General features: G+C 50.1%; 1 protein-coding gene across 12 annotated transcripts in view; it reads left to right on the forward strand.

Annotated features, from left to right (window-relative positions):
- The first annotated feature begins 1634 nt into the window (after positions 1–1634).
- GRB10 (growth factor receptor bound protein 10) overlaps positions 1635–21273 on the forward strand; it is a 221394-nt gene continuing 201755 nt past the window's right edge. For 9 of the 12 annotated variants that reach the window (XM_061164810.1, XM_061164819.1, XM_061164809.1 and 6 more), the window contains exon 1: positions 2483–2583. The gene's annotated coding sequence lies outside the window, so the exon portion shown is untranslated. Of the gene's footprint in view, positions 1697–2477; positions 2584–21273 lie in introns of those variants that run through there. The other 3 variants (XM_061164808.1, XM_061164812.1, XM_061164814.1) reach the window with 3 other exon arrangements.

Consider the following 21273-nt stretch of genomic DNA (forward strand, 5'->3'; position numbering starts at 1 on the left):
ATGTCTATTGAATCGGTGATGCCGTCCAACCATCTCACCCTCTGTCCTCCCCTTCTTCTCCTGCCTTCAATCTTTCTCAGCATCAGGGTCTTTTCAAATGAGTCAGGTCTTTGCATCACGTGGCCAAAGTACTGGAGTTTCAGCCTCAGTACCAGTCCTTCCAATGAATATTCAGGACTGATCTCCTTTAGGATGGACTGCTTGGATCTCCCTGCTTTCCAAGGGACTCTCAAGAGTTCTCCAACACCACAGTTCAAAAGCATTAATTCTTCGGTGCTCAACTTTCTTTTTAGTCCAACTATCACATCCATTCATGACTACTGGAAAAGCCATAGCCTTGACTAGACAGACCTTTGTTGGCAAAGTAATGTCTCTGACCTCCGGCAAACTATCTAACCTCTGGGAGACTGGGTTTCCTAGTCTGTGCAGTGGGCATCTCCTAGTAACAAGCTCAAAGGGTGAAATCAGAGGATTAATGAATATTTGGCACAAAACCCACGCTCAGTGAAGGCAAGTTATTACTGCAGCTGCTTTTATAATATCAAATCCCAGAAAGAGACATAATTATTGTTATTATCCTATTTGTATTATAATTTTGATTCGATAGAGACATTCATAATCATGTTAATGACAATGGTGTCCATGAACGCAGGGCTTCCTTCTTACCTTTCGCTTTATGTTACAAGTTAACATCTCATTTAACCCTCAGGACATTACTCGTAGGCGGGCTTATTAGCCAATTGCAAAGATAAGGACCTTGAGGCCTGCTGGTATAAATAAAATTAGCAGGGCCTCCCACTCCACGCGCGCTCGGGGCGGGTACGCAGACAGGGAAACTGTGACTAGGAGAGTCAAGGGTCCAGACCCCGCCAGCGGCGGGCGGACGCCGAAGCCCAGGTTCCCCGGTCCCAGGCGGGACCGCAGACCAAGGCACAGCCAGTGCAGCAACCGCTCCTCAGGCTCCTCCGTCCAGTCTTCCCGGGGCGCCCGGGACGGGGAATGGGGCCGCACAGTTTCAACTTGATTTTCAAAGAATTCGCTTGCAAATTGCCTTCCTGGAGAGGTCTGATGTGTGTTTCGAGGGCGCTCCAGGCTGGGTGGTCGCGGGTCCACGTCCGGGAGTCCCGGGAGCGGGACGCGGGGTCCGGGCGCCCACGCCCAGCTGCCGGCTCCCAGTCCCCCGTGCCAGCCCCCGGCAGCAGCGACCTCCTGGAGCGCCCAGCCCCGCACCCCGCCGGCGCCCCGCGCTCCCTCCGCGACCCGCCCTGCGCCCAGGCCGCGGCCCTGCCCGCGCTGGCGGCCCGAGCGGTCCGGGCTGCGGTGGCAGCAGCGGCGGCGGCGGGAGGAGGAGCAGGAAAAGCGACCGGGGGAGGAGGCGGAGGCGGCGGAGGTGGAGGCGGCGGCGGCGGCCGCGGCGGCGGCGGGCGGGGCCGGGCGGGTTTAAAGCCCATCGAGGGGGTGGGGAGGCCGGGAGGAGGCAGGAAGGGACGCGAGCGGCGCGCCGTGGCGGGCTGGGCGCTCGGAAGCCGCGGAGCCCCGCGCGGAGCCAAAGTTTGCGCGCGGTCCCCGGGCGGCGGCACGCGGGGGCCGGGACCGCCCTGCGCGCCGCCCTTGCCCCGCGGGACGGGCGCCGCCCCGGCCGCGCCGAGGGTCGCGGGCGGCCGGGCGGAGGCGGCCGGGAACGGCGCCGTGGCAGGTACGGAGTTGGGCGGCGAGCGAGGCGCCAAGTTACTTTGTGGCCGGCGGGCGGGAGGGCTGCGGTCCCGGCGTCATTGTCTGCGCGCGGGCCGCTCGGGCCGGGGACGCCGGGCGCCGCGGGGGCGCGGCGGGCGGAAGGGCGTCGCCTCGGGCCGGGGGCTGCGGCGCGCGAGGGCGGGGACCGGGCGCGGCGCTCGGCGTCGGCGACCCCGGGGAGCCGGGGAGCCGGGGAGCCCGGGCGGCGCCCTCTGGAGCCCTCCTGTCCGACGCCGGCGGCTCACGGGCAGGGCCGGGGTGGGGGCTGCGCCGCCGGGCGGTCAGGGCCAAGGCCGCGCTCCCGGATCGCCTGGAGGGTGGGCGCCGCGCGCCCCTGCAGCCCCCGGTGCGCCCGTGCTCGGGCGGTGGGGCCGGACCCCCCGGAGTCGGAGCGAGCCCGATCCTGGGATCTTTCCCTTTGGTTCTGCTGGCGACCGGTCTCCCCGCCCCCGGGGCCTAACCCCAAGTCTAGGGTTCGCGGGTTAGCGGCCGGCCAGCCGGGGAAACGTGATAAGAGCCGTGCGGTTCTCCGAAGGCGATTCTGATGCAACTCTCGGCCTCCTGATCGCCTCTCCCGGCGTCTGCCTGAGGACGGCCCTGGAGCATGTGCGTTATGGAAATGAGACATTCTCTACTTTTTATTGTGTTTTTCTTGCCTTGGGGTTGTAAGAAAGGCCAACTTTCTGTCATTTGTCTCGGCGAGACGGTGGGTCACGTAGGGGAGCCACAGGTGACTTTGCCCGGGCCGGGATCTTTCTGATGCATTCGTTGGAGAGAAAGCTTTCTTGCAAACGTTGTCCCCAGCTTCATTCAAGAGATGCAAAGAAAAGACCCAAACAAGTAGCGCTCGTGAGTAAACACGCGTTATTGCACAACTTTCTCTTTGCTGCTGTTTACAAGGCCTAACCCAGAACACTTTGTTTCTGAAAATGCTGATTCAGCGGTTCGGAGCCCCCGAGTCTCCAAAGTGGTGCTTTCTCTAACGTTTCGCTCAGTTTTACTAAGAACACATGTTAGCACAGCCACAGGCGTTGACTGGGGTTTACAGCACCAAGCCGGACGTTTTTCATAGGAGTTGACCCACTGATTCCTTCGTTCTTTCCAGGAGGAAAAATAGATAGGTTCTAGGTTTCTCTAGCAAAAGAAGTTCTGACTTCTGGCAATGGTGGTGTCTTTTAGGTTAGTATTTTGTTAGGAAAAAAGCTCTGAAGCCAAAGTGTTTCCAGGAATGATTCTAGATGACTGGGTTTTGCGGCTAAAAATCAGAACTCTAGGATTATTGCATATAATATTTGAGTTTTATTGGAAACGTTTGAAAGAGAAGGCCACACAGGCCAATCCCCGCATCGCAGGGAGGGAATTTGAGGACAGTCACACACCCAGTAACTGAGAAGAGCAGCAAGGGATACTTGTGTGGCATTTCACTGTTTATGGGACACGTTCAAAGCCAGATTACTTTTAATCCTCTGCAGCCTCCTGCTCCCCATTTTACAGGTTTGGAAATTGAGGCTTGGGCTTCCAGGTGGCTCTAGTGGTAAAGAACCCACCAACTAATGCAGGAGATGGATGTAAGAGACTCAGGTTTGGCCCCTGGGTCAGGAAGATCCCCTGGAGTAGGAAATGGCAGCCCAGTCCAGTATTCTTGCCTGGAGAATCCCACTGACCAAGGAGGTGGGCTATAGTCCTTGGAGTGGCAAAGAATCAGACATGCACAAACCCAGCCTCAGGAGGTTAATTGGCACGTCCAGTCACATGGCTGGCAAATGCCAGAGCTATCACCAGATCCTAAGCTTTGGGTTCTTTTTATTTATTTATTTTTTTCAGTTCTCTGTGGCTCATGCTTCTGTGCATCTAAAAGAGAAATGGCCCTAGGAGTGTCCCTGGGCCGGTCACACACCCGGAGAACCAGCAGGCTCTGTTCCCATTCCCGTGGCTCCTGGATACCTGCCCTCTCACTAGCCTATTATCAATGTTTTCTTTTGTCCGCTCACTTTTTATGCTTAGATACGCCTTTGTTTTGAAAGGAAATTTTGATACCACGAAGTCATGAGTCTGATATGGTGGTTATGTTTACTGTAATTAGAACTGTGTTTTAATAAAAGCTGTTCCCCGCTAAAGTCATCTACCGGGTATTGCCTGTGGTTTGTACAGCTTTTGGACTGGGCTAAATGCCTTTCCTTGTGGACTAGGAACCTGGAGCTGGGCAGGTTCATGCCAGGGCTTGTAGGGTGGTAGCTGCCAGGATCGGAACCTGGACAGCCCTGGCCCAGTTACAGGGACCATCTCTGTGGCCATTGACCCTCACACAGGAAAGAGGAACCAAAGCCAGACTCTGGACCTTTTGATTTGGATGATGAGGCTGTTCTAAGACTTGACAATGTATAGAAACCAAGCTCCTGCGTGAACAAAGACATCCACTGTGCCTTTACCTTCCTCTTACAGCTTTAGGAATTCTAGGTTGGTATAGCTGATACAACTTTTCAAGATGACATAGTTTAAGGAACTTACTTCCTTGGAATTCTGCCCAACTCTTAACCACCGGTGAAAAGAACCATGCATGGTGGTTGGCCGGTCTGCCTGTCAGAACTCTGACACTGCCCGTAGAGAGTCGTCTCCTGCTTCATGGGAGGAAGTGTGTGTGTTTACGGCTTGGGGTGTGATCCCTTTGTCAGTTTCTCATACTGTTAAACCAACGTGGAATTGTGTGAGTCTATAAAGAGAAAACATTTATTTTGCTTTTCATGTATGTAGTCAGTCATATGTTCATAATTTAACTAAAACTTTTTCCACTTGTTGAGACTTTATTTCACCTGTCTTTATCTTTTGCTTAACTGGGGATTTGGGACATTAAGGAAGATGTTAGAACAGACAAGCGACTTGGTGGGCAAATGGGTGCTTTGGGGACCTGGGAACCGTCTGCAAGGTCTTTGTACCAACGGGTGTATAACCGATCGCATCCACTGGCTGGCGTTTACATTGTGTTAATGCTTCATGGCACGTTTCTGGGGAGCTCTCTGTTCTCCCACCTTCTCTGCTCAGTGTTTGTGCTCCTGATGATCATGTCTTGTTGACTGTAAGGAGATGAAAGCAGGTAAAGCTTAAAATCACCAGTCTGCTCGCTTTTCTGTAATAACGTAAGGAAAAATGGGACGACTGTTTTTGAGACCAAAACAAGCCATCAAAAATCACCCCAGAGTTAGAAATGAGTGCTCATCACTTTCTGCTTTGGGGATAAAACAGCCCTGAGGAGATACCCCGTTTTGCTCCTCTAGTGGGAGAGGTGGGCTTGAGAATAAGCAGAGCCTGGCCTGCTTGAGTGCTCTTTTGTTCATTTGGGAAAGGGGTGGACGTTGAGGTAGAAATAACTTAAGTCATAGTCTTGCTTTAGAATCCCTGCCCAGATGCATAGGATGAAGTTAGTGGGTCATGACTGGATGCCACTGGGAAAACTCAAATATCCCTGTTTTTCCACCAGTGACTTTACATCTGGCTTGGAGCATGATTTTCCTGGATTGTTCAGACCCCTGATTTGAGGGGCTTCTCATTTGGGCTTCCTCTGCCAGGCTGGACTGTGTGTTTTAGCATCTCCTTTGCTGCCGTGTTGCTCTTTTCTGCTCTTGCCCAGGTAGGTAGACGATACTGATGACCCCACCAGGCAGTCTGCCTCAGTTGGACCCCTGGTCTTCTTTAACTAGGTGGGTGAGCTCATGGAGCTAGCTTTTACTGGCTCATTGGTAAAAGTCAGCTTTTACTGACTCACGTGAGTCAGTAGGGGTGAGTCACAGGGGTGCCGACCTGCAGGGAAGGTGGGGTGCCTCTGGGGTCGTGTGCACCTTGGTACGTGGCGAGAGCTCAGAGATGCTGCGTCTGTGACCCTAAGCCTGCCTTAGAACAGCTTGCATGCTGGGTTATGCTGCTTTCTATTAATTTACAAGGTCTCTCTCTGTTGATTATAAAGAAGACTACTTTTTTGGTGTTTTTGTCTCTGGACCCATTAGCTGTACAAAACCTTGTGTCACTGGCTGAAATCTGCCTTTGGCACCAGTCACTGTGAGCAGAAGCCTCTCCTGGCCTGAGCAGCCCATGGGTAGGATGCTGTGAGCGGAGGTAGATGGTGGGATGGAGACCTCGCCTGGCCACAGACTGCTTGAACCAGACTGTGGGGAAGAGCAGACATCAAAAACTGGTTCTTTGTGACCAGGAACAAGACATTTGCAGCGGCTGGGATACACAGGCTCAGACACGCTCAGACACGCTGTGATGCTGGACGCCTGCATGAGCCCTCTGGGTGCAGGTACACGGGGCCGGGTGGCCTCTGTCCTTAGGACCCCAGGGTGCTCGGTGTCTGGAGTCTGCAGAGACACCTAGCCCAGCTGGGACTGAAACACACATGAATCCTGATGGGCTGCCTGTGCCCCCGAGGGGCTCCTGCACCGTGTCTGGGGCGGTGCTGCGGGCAGCCTTGCATCCCCCAGAAGTCCAGCTGGGTCTTGGAGCCAGGTCAGCGGGCCCGGGTACCAACAGCCGCGATCTCGCCTGGTAGCACAGGCTCAGAACGCACTTGGCCTGAAAAGAGTTTGCTGTGTTTTGCCCTCTTCACCGTCACTGCAACTGAAACTACGTTGGGTGGCTGGGATCTTCAGCTGTCTTCGCGCTGCCCCTGGCACTGCCCGGCGGCCTGCCTGTCTGGCCCTGGCTGCGAGCTCACCGTTGTCTCACTCTTAAGGAGAGAACCCAGAAGGTACCTGAAGATCCCCTGTCACATGGGTGCCAACAGCAAGGGACCCCCAGCCGCCTGGATCAAATTTGAGATGCTTGTTGGAGGGGAGAGACCCTGCGAGTATCACTTCTCCCACCTGCTGGGCTTTTGGTTTATTTTTTTTTTTGGAAACTTTCATCCCTGGGAGTGTTTTCTCCCAGTCTTTTATGAGTTGTGAGCACACCTTAATACAAAGACTTTAATTATATTCCGTATCAATAATAATCTTAGGTTTTTTCTGCTCCAAGAAACTCATCTTGACCAAAAAGCTGCTGCAAATGAGGAGCGTTTCTGTTCAGGGGTTTGTACGGTAGCATCACGCACACAGGCTTCCTGGGGGCTCAGTGGTAAAGAACCTGCCTGCCAATGCAGGAGGCACAGGAGGCAGGTTCCATCCCTGGGTCTGGAAGATCCCTTGGAGGAGGAAATGGCAACCTACTCCAGTATTCTTGCCTGAAGAATTGCATGGATGGAGGAGCCTGGCGGGCTACAGTCCATGGGGTCGCAAAGAGTCAGACATGACGGAAGCAACTGAACGCATCGTGTACATAGGAGGTCTCGTCAGGCCTGAGGGTGATGCCTGCATGAAATCTGGGACCCTGCTTGGGGAATCTTCCTGTGGGCTGGCAGGTTGAGCTGGGTGATGTCCTGCATGGACCAGCACAGATTGTGGGTGTGTCACCCCAAAGCCTCCAGGTTTCTTGTTCCAAAATGCTGTTGGGTTCTTCTGAAGAACTGTGTAGATTTCATGGGACCCCACCAGGATGTTTCTATAGATAAAGGAGTGCATGAGACCTCTTAGCGTGTCCCCAGTGGAGGAGGGATACGTCAGGACGGCTTCTTGCTCCCTGGTTGGGTCATTACCTGACTGCAGACCTGGCCTGGCCCCCGCACCCCGGGACCTGCAGGGCTGTGGTGGACACCCCTGGCCTGGGTCGTGTCCTCCTATTCCCAGGTGGGGCCCTGTCTTCCACTTGCTGGCCTGGCCTTCCCACACAAGTTCTGTCCATTTAAAGGGTCAGTAGCTTTCTAATCCCTCAATACCTCAGGCAGACTTTTGAAGTTTAGTGTTTTTTTTTAATCAGAGCAATAAATGTACATAGTTTGAAGAGTCAGTTCCCCAGAAGTAACCAGGCTTATCAACATTCTCTGTATTCATCTCCGTATTTCTAAGCAGATATTTAGTAATGTACTGCAGTTCCTTACCACCTGTCTTTCTCCCCCACCCACCCAAAGCTCAGCTTCGAGTAGGATTCTTTTAGTCCCCTTCTTGGAAGGTGAGGAGTGGGCCTCTGTCTCATTCGCATCCTGACCTGTACTTCCTGTCTCCCGTCGTCTCTGGACCAGCACACTCTGCGGCTGCCGTGGTGACAGCCCGAAAGGCTGCCTGTGGTCCAGCCACGCGTGCTGGGATCACTTTCTCTGTCTTCCAGGACGTCTTGTTTTCTTCTGGAGTTGTGTTTGCCTTTGCTTGGTAGTTTATGTACTTACTGCTCCCTACCCCAGCCCCCACTCCAAGCTGACACAGGTGTGCAAATATTCTCTTGGACACCTTTAGGTATCCAGCCAGGGGTGTCTCTGGGAAACAGTGTCTCGTGTGCCTTTTGTCCCCAGGGGCCTGGCTGCCCTCCAGCCTGCCTGCTCAGCTTTATCCCGTCTCCTCCTCCATGGTCCCGGCGGGCCCTTTGTTCTTCTCTCGGCTCTCATGATTCCTGTTTCGTGGTTTCTTCCCACAGTTTGATGGAGAGCATTTCATAAGAGCTTCCAAAGAAGAGATGCATGCAAATTTTTTGAGACCTTGCTTGTCCAAAAACGTCCTTATTGTACCCTTCACTTTTCAGTGTTTTATTTATTTTTTATTCATTTATTTTTTCCATGTCTGGAAACTTGTGGGATTTTCTCTCTGTGTCTTTATTCAGAAATCCCTTGTAGCTGTGCCGTGTTGGGCATCTACATCTATTGTGCAGAGCACATCAAGGCTCCTTCAAGCTGGAGACTCAGATCCTTGGGGACCATTTTTTAAATTAGCTTTTTAATTTCTTTCCCCTCCCCCAATCTTCTCTTCTTTCTTCCTAGAATCACTTTTAGTTGATGGTTAGCTGCTGGACTGGTTCTCTAATTATCTTTTATCTCACTGAGTTCTTCTAAGTTGCAGAGTATATCAACTTGACTTTTAACTGGATTTAAAATTTTTGTTTTCATTGTTAATTTCTAAGGACCTCTTTATTTCTTTATTATTATTTTTACTTTATTTAGACTTTACTTTTTGGACTAGTTTTACAGTTACTGCAAAATTGAGCAGAAAATATGGAGATTTACTGTTTACACTCCCTGTCTCCACTGCCCCCAGGTCTCCCCACTGTCAACATCCCTCACCAGTGAATGAAAGCGCTCTGTCGTTTCAGACTCTTTGCAACCCCCTGGACTGTAGCTCGCCAGGTTTCTCTCTCCATGGGGATTCTCCAGGCCAGAATACTGCAGTGGGTAGCTGATCCCTTCTCCAGGGTATCTTCCCAACCCAGGGATCGAACCCAGGTCTCCTGCATTGCAGGCGGATTCTTTACCAGCTGAGCCACCAGGGAAGTTTGTTATAGTCAGTGGCCTTGCTGTAGAGCATCACTACCCCGAATTGTTACCCCTGCTTTAATGCACAGCACTTCTGTTTCACAGATGCACTACTTTTTTAAACCTCTTTTTGGATATACTTCCTTTTTGGGGGGGGGGGTGCGATTTCTTCCATAGTTTCTCGTCTCTCCAATTTTTACTTTATTTCTTTTTCTGCACATTTGGCTTACCCAGAAAGCAGAGTTTATGACAAGCAAGAAGTTATACGTGGCTCAGAGGGTAAAGACTCTGCAATGCGGTAGACCCAGGTTTGGTCCCTGGGTCAGAAAGATCCCCTGGAGGAGAGCATGGCAACCCACTCCAGTGTTCTTGCCTGGAGAATTCCGTGGACAGATGAGCCTGGGGGCCTACAGTCCATAGGGTCACAAAGAGATGGACACGACTGAGCGACTGCACTTTCTTTCTTTACTGAGGGAGGCAGTGTGAGGGGGGGAAGGGTGGGCCCTGAGGCTGGTCCCCAGCTGGCCGCCTGGGCCACTGAGAAAAGCTGATGGTCCACCATTGTGACCCCCCAGGCAGTCCTGGGGGCGGTGGGGGAGAGGAAGAGCTGTTGGTTGTTGCCCGTTCCCTCCACGGAGCTGTGGGTGCAGGCCACATGGCACGTGGTCCTTGGCCTCGGGGCTTGTCTTGCCCGCACCCACAGGGTTCTCTCCAGCAGTGGCCACACAGGGGCCCAGGCAGGTGAGGCAGAAGGGTGCTGTCTGACCCATTCTGTGTGACCTTTGTCTTCAGGGCTCAAGGCTTTGCTTCGATGCCTGGCCCCTGCTGTGCCGCCCGTGTTCAAAGCTGTCACTGGCAGGCTGATGGTGGGCCTCAGGGTATGGCCCTTTGGGGGCCCCCATTGTGCGGGGAGACCCTGGGGCCCCTGCATGGGGTCTCCTTGCCTTGGCAGCCGGACGGTCTGAAGAAGCCTCTTCTCAGCCGTGACTAGGAGGTCAGTGGGAGTCTGGGCCGTCAAGGTGCGGCTTCAGCAGCAGAGCCTCCGGTGCTCAGAGCGGCACCGGGAGCCCTGTTACTGCTTCAGGAGAGGAACCCACCCGCCTGTAGCGAGAGTGGGGCTTCGAGGGACCAGACTGAGCCCTGCACTTCCCGTGGGCCCCCCCTTGCTTCCTTGTCCCTGATGCTTGGGGTTTGCGGTACGTGGGTCTCCATCTCCTCTCCTGGCTGGGTGTTCTGCTCTTACATTTGTGAGTGAGCCCCGCCTCCCCCCCAGCTTTATGCCTTTTAAAAGATCCCCTCTGGAGGCCCTCTGTTTCTGCTCCCGAGGCTGCAGGGCGCATGTGATTAGCTCTAGGAGCTCGCATCCAGGCTGAGAGCAGTGGGGTGGGTAGGCCGGCACACGTGAGCCTCCACCTCGAGGAGCAGCAGACCGGCCTCAGGTCCGGATCCCAGAGGAAAGCTGGGTCTCTCCTCCAGGGACTGGCCCTGGGACCGTGGCCAGCTCATCTCTGTGCACGTTGATTTCTTCTGGCTTCTCCGGGCTGGGCCCTGTGCCTTGGTTCCCTCCACAGTGTCTCTGCCTCCGAGCTGTGGTGGCCGGCGCAGACTGGGAGGAGGGCTCGAGGTCCTGCACTTGAGGGTGGCCGCCCTGCTGGTTCTGAGAGCAGAACCGGCCTCCACGGCTTTCACTGGATTGGCTTTAAAATATTGAAAGAACAGAGTCTGAGCACTGTGGAGCCCATCCTCCTTGGGTGAAGTTCTGCTCCTTTGCTCGTCCCGGGAGCTGCTTCTCTGCATCTGAGCTCGGCACCCCAGTGGGCCTCCCTGCTCCCCGTCCCTGTGAATGTGGCAGCGCATCTGCGTTCCGTGTTCTAAGGGCCAAGGACAGCTCCCAGCCCTCCCTGCCGCATGCTCTGGTAGGGGCACTGTGGCATCCTTACTGGCTTGGACTTATGCAAGTCACTTACTCTCGGCCTCCGTCATCCTTGGGTCAGGGCTGTGTGTGCATTTGTGTGTATATAGTTACATGTGTGCAATGTATATAAAGTGATCAGCACAGGACCTGCTCACATGTAGCATGTTATTTTCTTTTCACCTTTTTGTTTTTTTAATGGTCCTCTGTTTGGCTGCACTGGGTCTTAGTTACTGGCACATAGAATCTTCATTTGTTGTGGCACTCAAGATCTTCAGTTACAGCTTGCAAACTCTTAGTTGTGGTATGTGGGATTGAACCTGGGCTCCCTGCGTTGGGAACAGGGAATCTTAGCCACTGGACGGACCAGCAGGGAAGTCCCTCGATCATTTAAAATAGAGCCCTGCTTTCTCCATGACATCCAGTAGCTTTATGCTTGTGACTTCAAGAAATAGCCTTTCCCGTCCCTGCTATCTTGCTCTGATATTTTGGGGGCGGGTGTGACCCTGGAAAACCAGAAGTGGCTGGCCTTGCTGGTCACATGGGCCCCAGAGGTGTGAGGAGAGAGTCGAGGTGCCCAGTCGTGTGTCTGACTGACGGTGCATCTCGGATTTACCCACGCATGGGGCTCTGCAGGGCTTTGAGGGTGGGTAACTTTGGCCACCTGATGCGAAGAGCTGACTCATTGGAAAAGACCCTGATGCTGGGAGGGATTGGGGGCAGGAGGAGAAGGGGACAACAGAGGATGAGATGGCTGGATGGCATCACCGACTCAATGGACATGAGTTTGAGTAAACTCCGGGAGTTGGTGATGGACAGGGAGGCCTGGCGTGCTGCGATTCATGGGGTCACAAAGAGTCGGACACAACTGAGCGACTGAACTGACTGACTGAACTGAAGGAGGACTTTGGCATCTGACAGTGGCCAGTGTGTCCTTGTCCATCAGGGTGGGGGTGGCCTAGAGGGAAGCAGATAGGATAACCAAGGGAGGAAGGGGTTGTTTGGAATAGCCTCAAGAACCAGGGATCCAGGGCATGCAAGGTCTTGGACCATTGCACTGTCACAGGATTTGGTCCTGGATTCTCAGGGTGCACCTTGACAGGCTGTGCTCTGTACTTTCCTTGGAAGTGCCCTCCCCCTGCAGCAGAGGAGTGTGCCTAGGACAGCGGGCCAGGGTTCTGCTGGAGGGTCCTGTGCGCACGTGTGGAATGACACAGTGAGGCCTATCCAGCACATTTGTGAGGCAGGGTGATACCCACGCTCACTGGAAAGCCTTCCATGCTTCTCTGAGTTAGAGCACATTGGCTGTATCTAGGGGTGTCTAGGGGTAGAGAATGCCTCCAATGGGGAGACCTGGGTTCGATCCCTTGGTTGGGAAGATCCTCTGGTGATAGGCATGGCAACCCACTCCAGTATTCTTGCCTGAAGAATCCCCATGGACAGAGGAGCCTGGCGGGCCACAGTCCATGGGGTCTCAAAGAGTCGGACACAACTGAGCGACTAAACACAGCACAGGGGTGCCAAAGACCCCAGGACCCGGTTCTCTGTTCAGAGGGCTCCTGACCAGGGGCGGAGTCACATGCGCCCTGCCCGCGCCCTGCCTGCCAGCATGCAGCGGCCCCGTGCACTGGCTCTAGCACAGCCTGTAGTGGGCTGACACCAGGATGCATCGGGGACCAGCCCACAGTGGTCTCTGCTCTGGTCCACGCCCCAGCCGGGAGGGGCCAGCCCAGGGTCACCTGCTCAGGCCCTGGTGGTCAGCAGCGCACCTTCCTCGCTGTGGCTTTTGGCACAAAGGGGCTCCAGGGGTGTGAGTTCTCAGAACCCAAGATCCTGGGCCAGTCTCTGGCCATCCTGTCCCCAGAGTTGGGATCCCACGGGCTCTGTGGACGTTAGCTGTGGGGTGGTGTTATGTAACCATTTATAATCTTCATTGTTTAATGTGTAACAAGTAGTAACTGCGCCCAGATAAACCCAACCACTATCTCTAAGCCAAGTGGCAGGCGGTGGGTGTGGGAGCCAGCTGGGGAAGTGAACAGATAGAGGCTTCTGGGGAAATGGGACATTTTTCTGTGCTGAAAACGGTCTGGCTGGACATCTGTTTGATCTCAGTGGTGTGTAGTCTGGCATCAGGGCCTCAGGTAAACACATCTGGTCACATTGTGTCTTTCTCCGTGAGCCTTTGCCCACATTGACAGTACCTCTGGGACCATTAATGATGTAGATGTGGTGGAGATCTTGTGTTCTTGATGGTGTCCAACTGATGGCTCCAAACACAGATGGGACTTCTTGCCCACCATCTTCAGAGACACAGCCAGGTCACCTGTTAACACGTGGACTGTCCCTTTGATCAGTTGCCCTTTGTTGGCTGACGGCAGGAGTCCCTGCCAGGGTGTTGATAGACGTTTCCTTAGAGGCGTCGCACACAGGTAGCTATTGTCCTGCCTCTTATACTGCCAAACGCCTCCCTCCCAGCTGAGTGAGCAGGAAGTGGGCGCCTTCCCTCTTTGTTCTCTGTGGGGATGAAAGGCCAGCAGATCAGGGGTTTTGATGATGCTGCAAAGTGCCGAGCTTCAGGTCCAGTTAGGAGTGGCCCGGGGGACCAAACACCACCTTGACTCTGGTGCGTGTCTCTGCTCCTGGACCTTTGGTGGCCTTTATGGGGCTGACCCTCTGCAGTGGGAGCAGGTTACAACCCTTATACTAAGTATATGTGGAGTATAATCTATAAAAATTTTGAACCGCTGTGTTTTACATCTGAAAATAATGTAGTATTGTAAATCAAGTATACCTCAGACCTAGAGCTGACTGTGGCTTGGAACACAAGCTCTTTATTGCGAAATTCAGACTTAAATGGAAGAAAGTAAGGAAAACCACTAGGCCAGGTATGACCTAAATCAGTTCCCTTTATGGTTAGACAGTGGAGGTGATGAATAGATTCAAGGGATTAGTTCTGGTAGACAGGGTGCCTGAAGAACTGGACAGAGTTTTGTAATATTGTGCAGGAGATGGTGACCAAAACTATCCCAAAGAAAAAGAAATGCAGGGAGGCAAACTGGTTTTCTGAGGAGACTTTACAAATAGCTGAGGAAAGAAGAAAATCAAAAGGCAAGGGAGAAAAGGAAAGATATATCCAACTGAATGCAGAGTTCCAGAGAATAGCAAGGAGAGATAAAAGGCCTTCCTAAATGAACAGTGCAAAGAAATAGGGGGAAACAATCGAGTGGGAAAGACTAGAGATTTCGTCAAGAAAATTGGAGATATCAAGGGAACATTTCATGCAAGGATGGGCATGACAAGGGACAGAAACAGTAAGGACCTAAGAGAAGCATAAGAGATTAAGAAGAGGTGGCAAGAATACACAAAAGAACTATACAAAAAAGGTCTTAATGTCCTGGGTAGCCATTATGGTGTGATCACTCACCTAGAGCCAGACATCATGGAGTGTGAGTCAAGTGGGCCTTAGGGAGCATCACTATGAACAAAACATTCTGGAGATACCAGAATTCCAGCTGAGTTACTTAAAAACCCTAAAAGATGATGATGATGATGTTAAAGTGCTTCAGTCAGTATGTCAACAAATTTGGAAAATTCAGCATTGGCTACAGGAGTGGAAAAGGTCAATTTTTATTCAAATCCCAAAGAAGAGCAATGCCAAAGAGTGTTTAAACTACTGTACAATTGTGCTCATTTTACATGCTAGCAAGGTAATGCTCAAAATCTTTCAAGCTAGGCTTTAACAGTACATGAACCAAGAACTTCTAGATGTACAAGCTGGGTTTTGAAGAGGGAGAGGAACCGGAAAACAAATTGCCAACATTCGTTCAATCATGGAGAAAGCAAGTGAGCTCCAGAAAAACATCTACTTCTGCTTCACTGACTGCACTAAATCTTTTGACTATGTGGATCACAACAAACTGTGGAAAATTCTTCAAGAGATGGGAATACCAGACCACCATACCTGCCTCCTAAGAAACCAGGATGCAGGTCAAGAAGCAACAGTTAGAACCAAACATGAAATAATGGACTGGTTCAAAATTGGACAAGGAGTACACCAAGGCTGTATATTCTCACCCTGCTTATTTAACTTATGTGCAAACTATATTATGTGAAATGCCAGGCTGGATGAATGACAAGCCGGAATCAAGATTTCTGGTAGAAATGTCAACAACCTTTGATGCACAGATTCAGTTCAGTTCAGTCGCTCAGTCGTGTCCAACTCTTTGTGACCCCATGGACTATAGCACACCAGGCTTCCCTGTCTGTCACCAACTCCCAGAACTTGCTCAACTCATGTCCATCGAGTTGGTGATGCCATCCAACCATCTCATCCTCTGTCATTCCCTTCTCCTCCTGCCTTCAATATTTCCTTACATCAGGGTCTTTTCTGATGAGTCCATTCAGGTAGCCAAAGTATTAGAGCTTCAGCATCAGTCCTTCCAATGAATATTCAGGACTGATTTCCTTTAGGATTAACTGGTTTGATCTCCTTGCTGTCCAAAGCACTCTCAAGAGTCTTCTCTAACACCACAGTTCAAAAGCATCAATTCTTCATATTCAGATATGCAAATGATACCCCTCTAATGGCAGAAAGCAAAGAGTAACTAAAGAGCCTCTTGATAAGGGTGAAAGAGGAGAGTGAAAAAGCTGACTTAAAAGTCAACATTCAAAAAATTAAGATCATGGCAAACAGTCCCATTACTTCATGGCAAATAGAATGGGAAAAAGTGAAAACAGTGACAGATTTTATTTTCTTGGCTCCAAAATCACTGAGGATGGTGACTGCAGCCATGAAATTAAAAAGACACTTGCTCCTTGGAAGGAAAGCTATGACAAACCTAGACAGTGTATTAGAGTAGAGAGAGCACTTTGATGACAAAGGCTCATATAGTCAAAGCTATGGTTTTTCCAGTAGTCATGTACAAATGTGAGAGTTGGACCATAAAGAAGGCCGAGTGCCAAATAATTGATGCTTTTGAACTATGGTACTGGAGAAGACTCTTGAGAGTCCCTTGGACTGCAAGGAGATCAAACCAATCCTAAAGGAAATCAACCCTGAGTCTTCATTGGAAGGACTGATGGTGAAGCTCCAATACTTTGGCCACCTGATGTGAAAAGCCATCTCATTGGAAAAGACCCTGATCCTGAGAAAGATTGACTGTAAAAGAAGGGGCAGCAGAGCATGAGATGGTTGGGTAGCATCACTGACTCAATGAACAGGAATTTAACCAAACTTCAGGAGATAGTGGAGGATGGAGGAAGCTGGTGTGCTGCAGTCCATGGGGTCGCAGAGTAGGACATGACTTAGCAACTGAACAATAACAGCCATTAAAAAAAAAGTGTGTTTTTCACTTATTTTTTTAGAGGGAGCTGGAAAATTTCTGTATGGACACGTTAAGTATTAATGGTCTTAATGGTCTGAAAATGGTACTTGTTAAACTTCAGCATGCCCACAGATCTCTGAGGGATGCTGTTATCATGCAGGTTCCAGTTCAGTGAGCTGCGTGGGGCCAGGCTGTCCAGCCTGCAAGTCACATGCATGCTGCTGGCCAGGGCCTCCTTTTGTGTACTAAGGTGCATGCATTTCCTCTCATTTTATTTTTGTTTTATTTTCTTTAGAAATTCTCCTAAAAGGACACTTTACCTTCCTTGTAAGAGCTATTGTTACTGATGCTATTACTTAATTTTGGAATTTCACTGACAGGTTTTAGTGATTAGCTCTATATTGTTATATGTGGCATTCTGTTTTTTTACCATTTAAAAGAATTAAATTTTTATACAGTTTTTTTTAAAGATTACTTTCAATTTGCCATTGTTATAAAACATTGGCTAGATTCCCCATGTTGTATAACACATTCTTGACCCTGTCTTAAACCCAGTAGTTTGTACCTCTCCACCGCTATATTGCTGCCCCGCCCCCCAGCACACTGGCAACCACTACTGTGTTCTCTGATTTTGTTTCTTTTTTGGTTCCACAGATAAGTGATATTATACAGTATTTGTCTTTTTCTGCCTGACTTATTTCACTTTAGCATAATGTCCTCCAAGTCCATCCACATTGCTGCAAATGACATTAGTTCCGTCTTTTTTATGGCTGAATAGTATTCCATTCACACGTTGTATTCATAAATATGTTTACACTTTACTCCATTTATAAAAACGTGCAGCTTCCTGCTTTGACATTTAGTTGGGTTCCTGTAGGTTGTTTTCAGTGGTTTCTTTTTTGTTTGGCACTTTCAGAAAGGTTTGCAGGCTTTTGGATCTTGAATGGTCTGGAAACCCTGCCTACTTATTGTATAATGATGCAGTAAGATAACAGGGATACATTGCAACCCCTCGTGGCTGTTGAGGCTTTGCTTAGCTCCGCCCCATCTTAGCATCAGGTGAGAACCCCAGGTGACCTCAGTCAGTGGAGAAAAACCAGACCTGTGTCCCCAGGAGGCTGCCTGGCTGGGCTTGGAGCCTGTTCATATTATGCTGTCAGCATGAGTTTCACCCTGTGCAGGCACGTGGGGCAAGTGGTGTTTCCCATCAAAGAAAGTGACCTTGTCCCAGCCCTGGTCTTCTTTTCATCCGGGAAGCTGCCTTCTGTGTCAGTCTTCACTCTGCGTGGTCACTTCTTCATTCTGTCTTTTGAAAAATTCCACCACCAATATCCTTCCTTCTGTAGCGGGGTCTGGGGAGCTTTGTGTTCTTGCAGCCTAGTTGGTCAGCGTGTGCATTAATGGGTCCCACGGGGCTCTGGACTCTGTTCCTGTGTCATCGCTCATCAGGTATTGTGGTGATGCCGCACAGCGTAGGGAAGTGAAGTTGCTCAGTCGCGTCCGACTTTCTGCGACCCTGTGGACTGTAGCCCACCAGGCTCCTCCATCCATGGGATTCTCCAGGCAAGAGTACTGGAGTGGGTAGTGCTTCTCAAAGGTTAATCCGTATCACAAGAGCTATTATTCTTGACCAAACATCCAGACTCTTCCACAAGAGCTGCACTGTTTTTCATTCCCATCAACCCTGCACAAGCATTTCAATTTCTCCCATATCCATACTAATAATTGGTAATTTCCAATATCCATCCCTCCTTCCTTCCTTCCTAATAGGCATGAAGTGATATCTCATTGTGGTCTTGATTTGCATTTTGTTCTTGAGTTGTAGGCATTTTTTAATCTGTTCTGGATATTAACCCCCTATCAGATACATGATTTGTAACTATTTGTCCCTTTCTGTAGGCTGTCTTTTCATTCTCTTGTCTCAATAATACGCAGAAGTTTGTAATTCTGAAGTTCAATTTATGTATTTTATTCTTTTATTTCCTTTCCTTTTGGTACTGTATCCATGAAGTCATTTCTAAATCCAGTGTTATGAAGATGTTCCCCCATGTATTCTGAGAGTTCTGGTTTTAGCTCTTGTGTTTAGGTCTTTGATCCATTTTGAGCTAGTTTTTGTTTATGCGGTAAGGTAAAGGGTCACTTCATTTTCCTGCATGTGGATATCCAGTTTCCCCAGAATCGGTCATTGAAAGCACTATCCTTTCCCCATTAATATTCTTGGCATCATGTTGAAAGTTTACTCACCATATATGTAAGGGTTTCTGGGCCTTCTGTTCTATTCCATTAGCCTGTGTCTGTTCTCATGCCAATGTTACACTGTCTTGATTACTTTGTAGTAGGTTTTGAAATCAGGAAATGTGAATTTTCCAACTTTGTTCTTTTTCAAGATTATTGTGGCAATTTGGAGTCCCTTGAGAATTCATGAGAATTTGGGGATGAATTTTTCTCTTTCTGTAAAAATGCCAGTGGGATTTTGATGGGGATTGCATTGAATCTGTAGATTGTTTTGACCTTTGATACTAAGTTTTCCAGTCCATGAATTCAAGATAACTCTTTATTTATGTGTTCTTTATATTCATGTAGACATGCTTTGTAGTTTCCAGTGTACAGGTCTTTTGTCTCTTGGTTTAAATTTCCTCTTAATTATTTTATTATTCTTGATGCTATTGTAAATAAAATTGTTTTTTAAATTTCCTTTTCAGATTGTTCATTGTTAGTATATAGAAGCATAGCTAGTTTTTGCATGTTGATTTTATATCCTGTAACTTTGATACATTTAGTAATTCATAACTTCTTGCATGTGTCTGATTTTTAAGGTGTTCTGCATATAAGATTCATGTGCAAACAGAGACTATTTTAGTTCTTTCCAGTTTGTTGTTGTTTAGTCCCTAAGTTGTGTCTGACTTTTCTGTGACCCCATGGACTATAGGCTGCCAGACTCCTCTGTCCATGGAATTTCCCAGGCGAGAATACTGGGGTGGGCTGCTATTTTCCTTCTCCAGGGGATCTTCCAGACCCCGGGATCGAACCTGCGTCTTTTGCTTTGCAGGCGGATTCTTTACCCGAGCCACTGAGGAAGCCTCCTTTCCCATTGGGGTACCTTTCATTTCTTTTTCTTGCCTGATAGCTCTGGCAATGCTGTGTTAAATTGAAGTGTTGAGTGTGGACATCCTTGTCTTTTTCCTGATCTTCGAGGTGAACTTTCAGTCTTTCACTATTTAGTGAGATGGTGGCTGTGGGTCTTCATGTTCGAAAAGCTTTCTCCCTGGCTGCACATATGGTCTATCCTTGAGGATGTTCCATGTACACGTAAGGAAAAGGTGGATTCTCCTTTGGCTGAGGGGGCGTTCTGGGTGTGTCTGTGATGTCTGTTTGGTTTATAGAGTTGTCTAGGTCTTCTGTTTCCTTACTGATCTTCTGTCTGGTTGCTCCTTGAGTTCCTGAAGTGGGATGTCAAGGTCTCCAGCCAGTAGTGCTGTACATCTATTTTTTCAGCTGTGTCAGCATTTACTTCATATATTTTGAGGCTCTTTTCTCAACATACAGTGTCCTTCTTTGTCTTCTGTAACAGTTCTGACTTACAGTATATTTTGGCTAATGTTGGTATAGTGGTCCCAGGTTTCTTTTTATTAATATTAGCATGAAATAGACTTTCCCATCATTTTCTTTTCAACCTGATTGTGTCTTTGGGTTAAAACTGAGTCTTGGCACATTGTTGGATCATGTGGTTTTTTTTTCCCCCTCCATTCTGCCAATCATCTGCCTTTTGAGTGGAGGGTTTAATCTTTTTACATTTAATTACTGATAAGGAAGAAGTTTACCAATCTGCAATTTTTGAGGGTGTGCATCTCTTCCAGCTTTTTGTCCTTTATTTCTCTAGAAGCCTTTCTTCTTAGAATGATCTTTATGCTTCAGACAGACTATTAAGATGTGACAGTCACAGCGTAAGTGACTTTTAGGAGAACGCCATATGAAACACGGAAGCTTGAGGCGGTTGTTATGAGGCCCTTCGTATCCTAGTCATGTCCTTGCTGGGTGGGGTGATGGGGCCGTGTCTGCGGGACTCTGGAACTGCCGGGCCGGCATCCTGTGATGCTGTTTGGAAAGGAGCAGAGCAAGTGCTTGACTGGGTGAGGGGTGACTCCTTCCTCTGTGAAGCTGAGTTTACAGGAATGCATGTCGTGTGATCCTCAGGACAGCCCTGCTGGTGGGGGAGAGAGGGTCTTCTCTCGGTACCTGGGGAGACGGGCGCCCTCAGAGACAGATGCCTTGTTCAGGGTCAAGTGTGTGTTGGTGGAAGGGTTAGAATTGCCCTCCCAGGACCCCAGCTTCATCATCCTCTGTGCCCCTGGGTACCATCAGGGAGGAGGAAGGGGAAAGGGGGAGGGGATGTGTTTCTGCTCACTCAGACCCTGCCAGGATGTGGATTCTTTGCTCCCAGGATTTGTGAACCTTAAAGGAAAATGCAAGCCAGTTCCTTGCACGGTGCCCGACACACAGTAGGTCTTCATTCATTTCCGTTTTCCTGGGGAAATTTTGCAGGAAAGATGATGTGTTCCTGAGAGTCCCAGGACCCCTGGGCTCAGGATGGTTTCGGGGCTGTTACGTCTATGGGCAGAGCTGTGTTTCTCCCCGTTTCCCAGCTGGGTGGTCACGTCGTGGCTTGAATTGTCGCAGCCAAGGCCCAGGGTTTGAGGCCTTTTGGAGGTGGGACCTGCTCGTGCCCCCATCATGCTCACAGTTCTGTCCTTTCTTTACTTCTTGAGCCCCTGGCGGTCACTGGGGGCGGTTCCCAGGGTGCAGAAGTCCTGCATCGAGCTCCATCCTCAGGGCCGTCTCACGTAGCCTCTGGTAGGTCAGTGCTGGGTTTGGGGGTGCCCGGGTGCTGTTTGAGTGCACAGGGCCTTCTCTAAGCCTGGCAGGGTCCCCTGGGGCTTGCCCGAGGTGAGGACGTGCCTGCAGGCACTGGTCCCTCTCGG

Source organism: Dama dama, chromosome 18 (assembly GCF_033118175.1).
Source record: "Dama dama isolate Ldn47 chromosome 18, ASM3311817v1, whole genome shotgun sequence".
Lineage (NCBI taxonomy): Eukaryota > Metazoa > Chordata > Mammalia > Artiodactyla > Cervidae > Dama > Dama dama.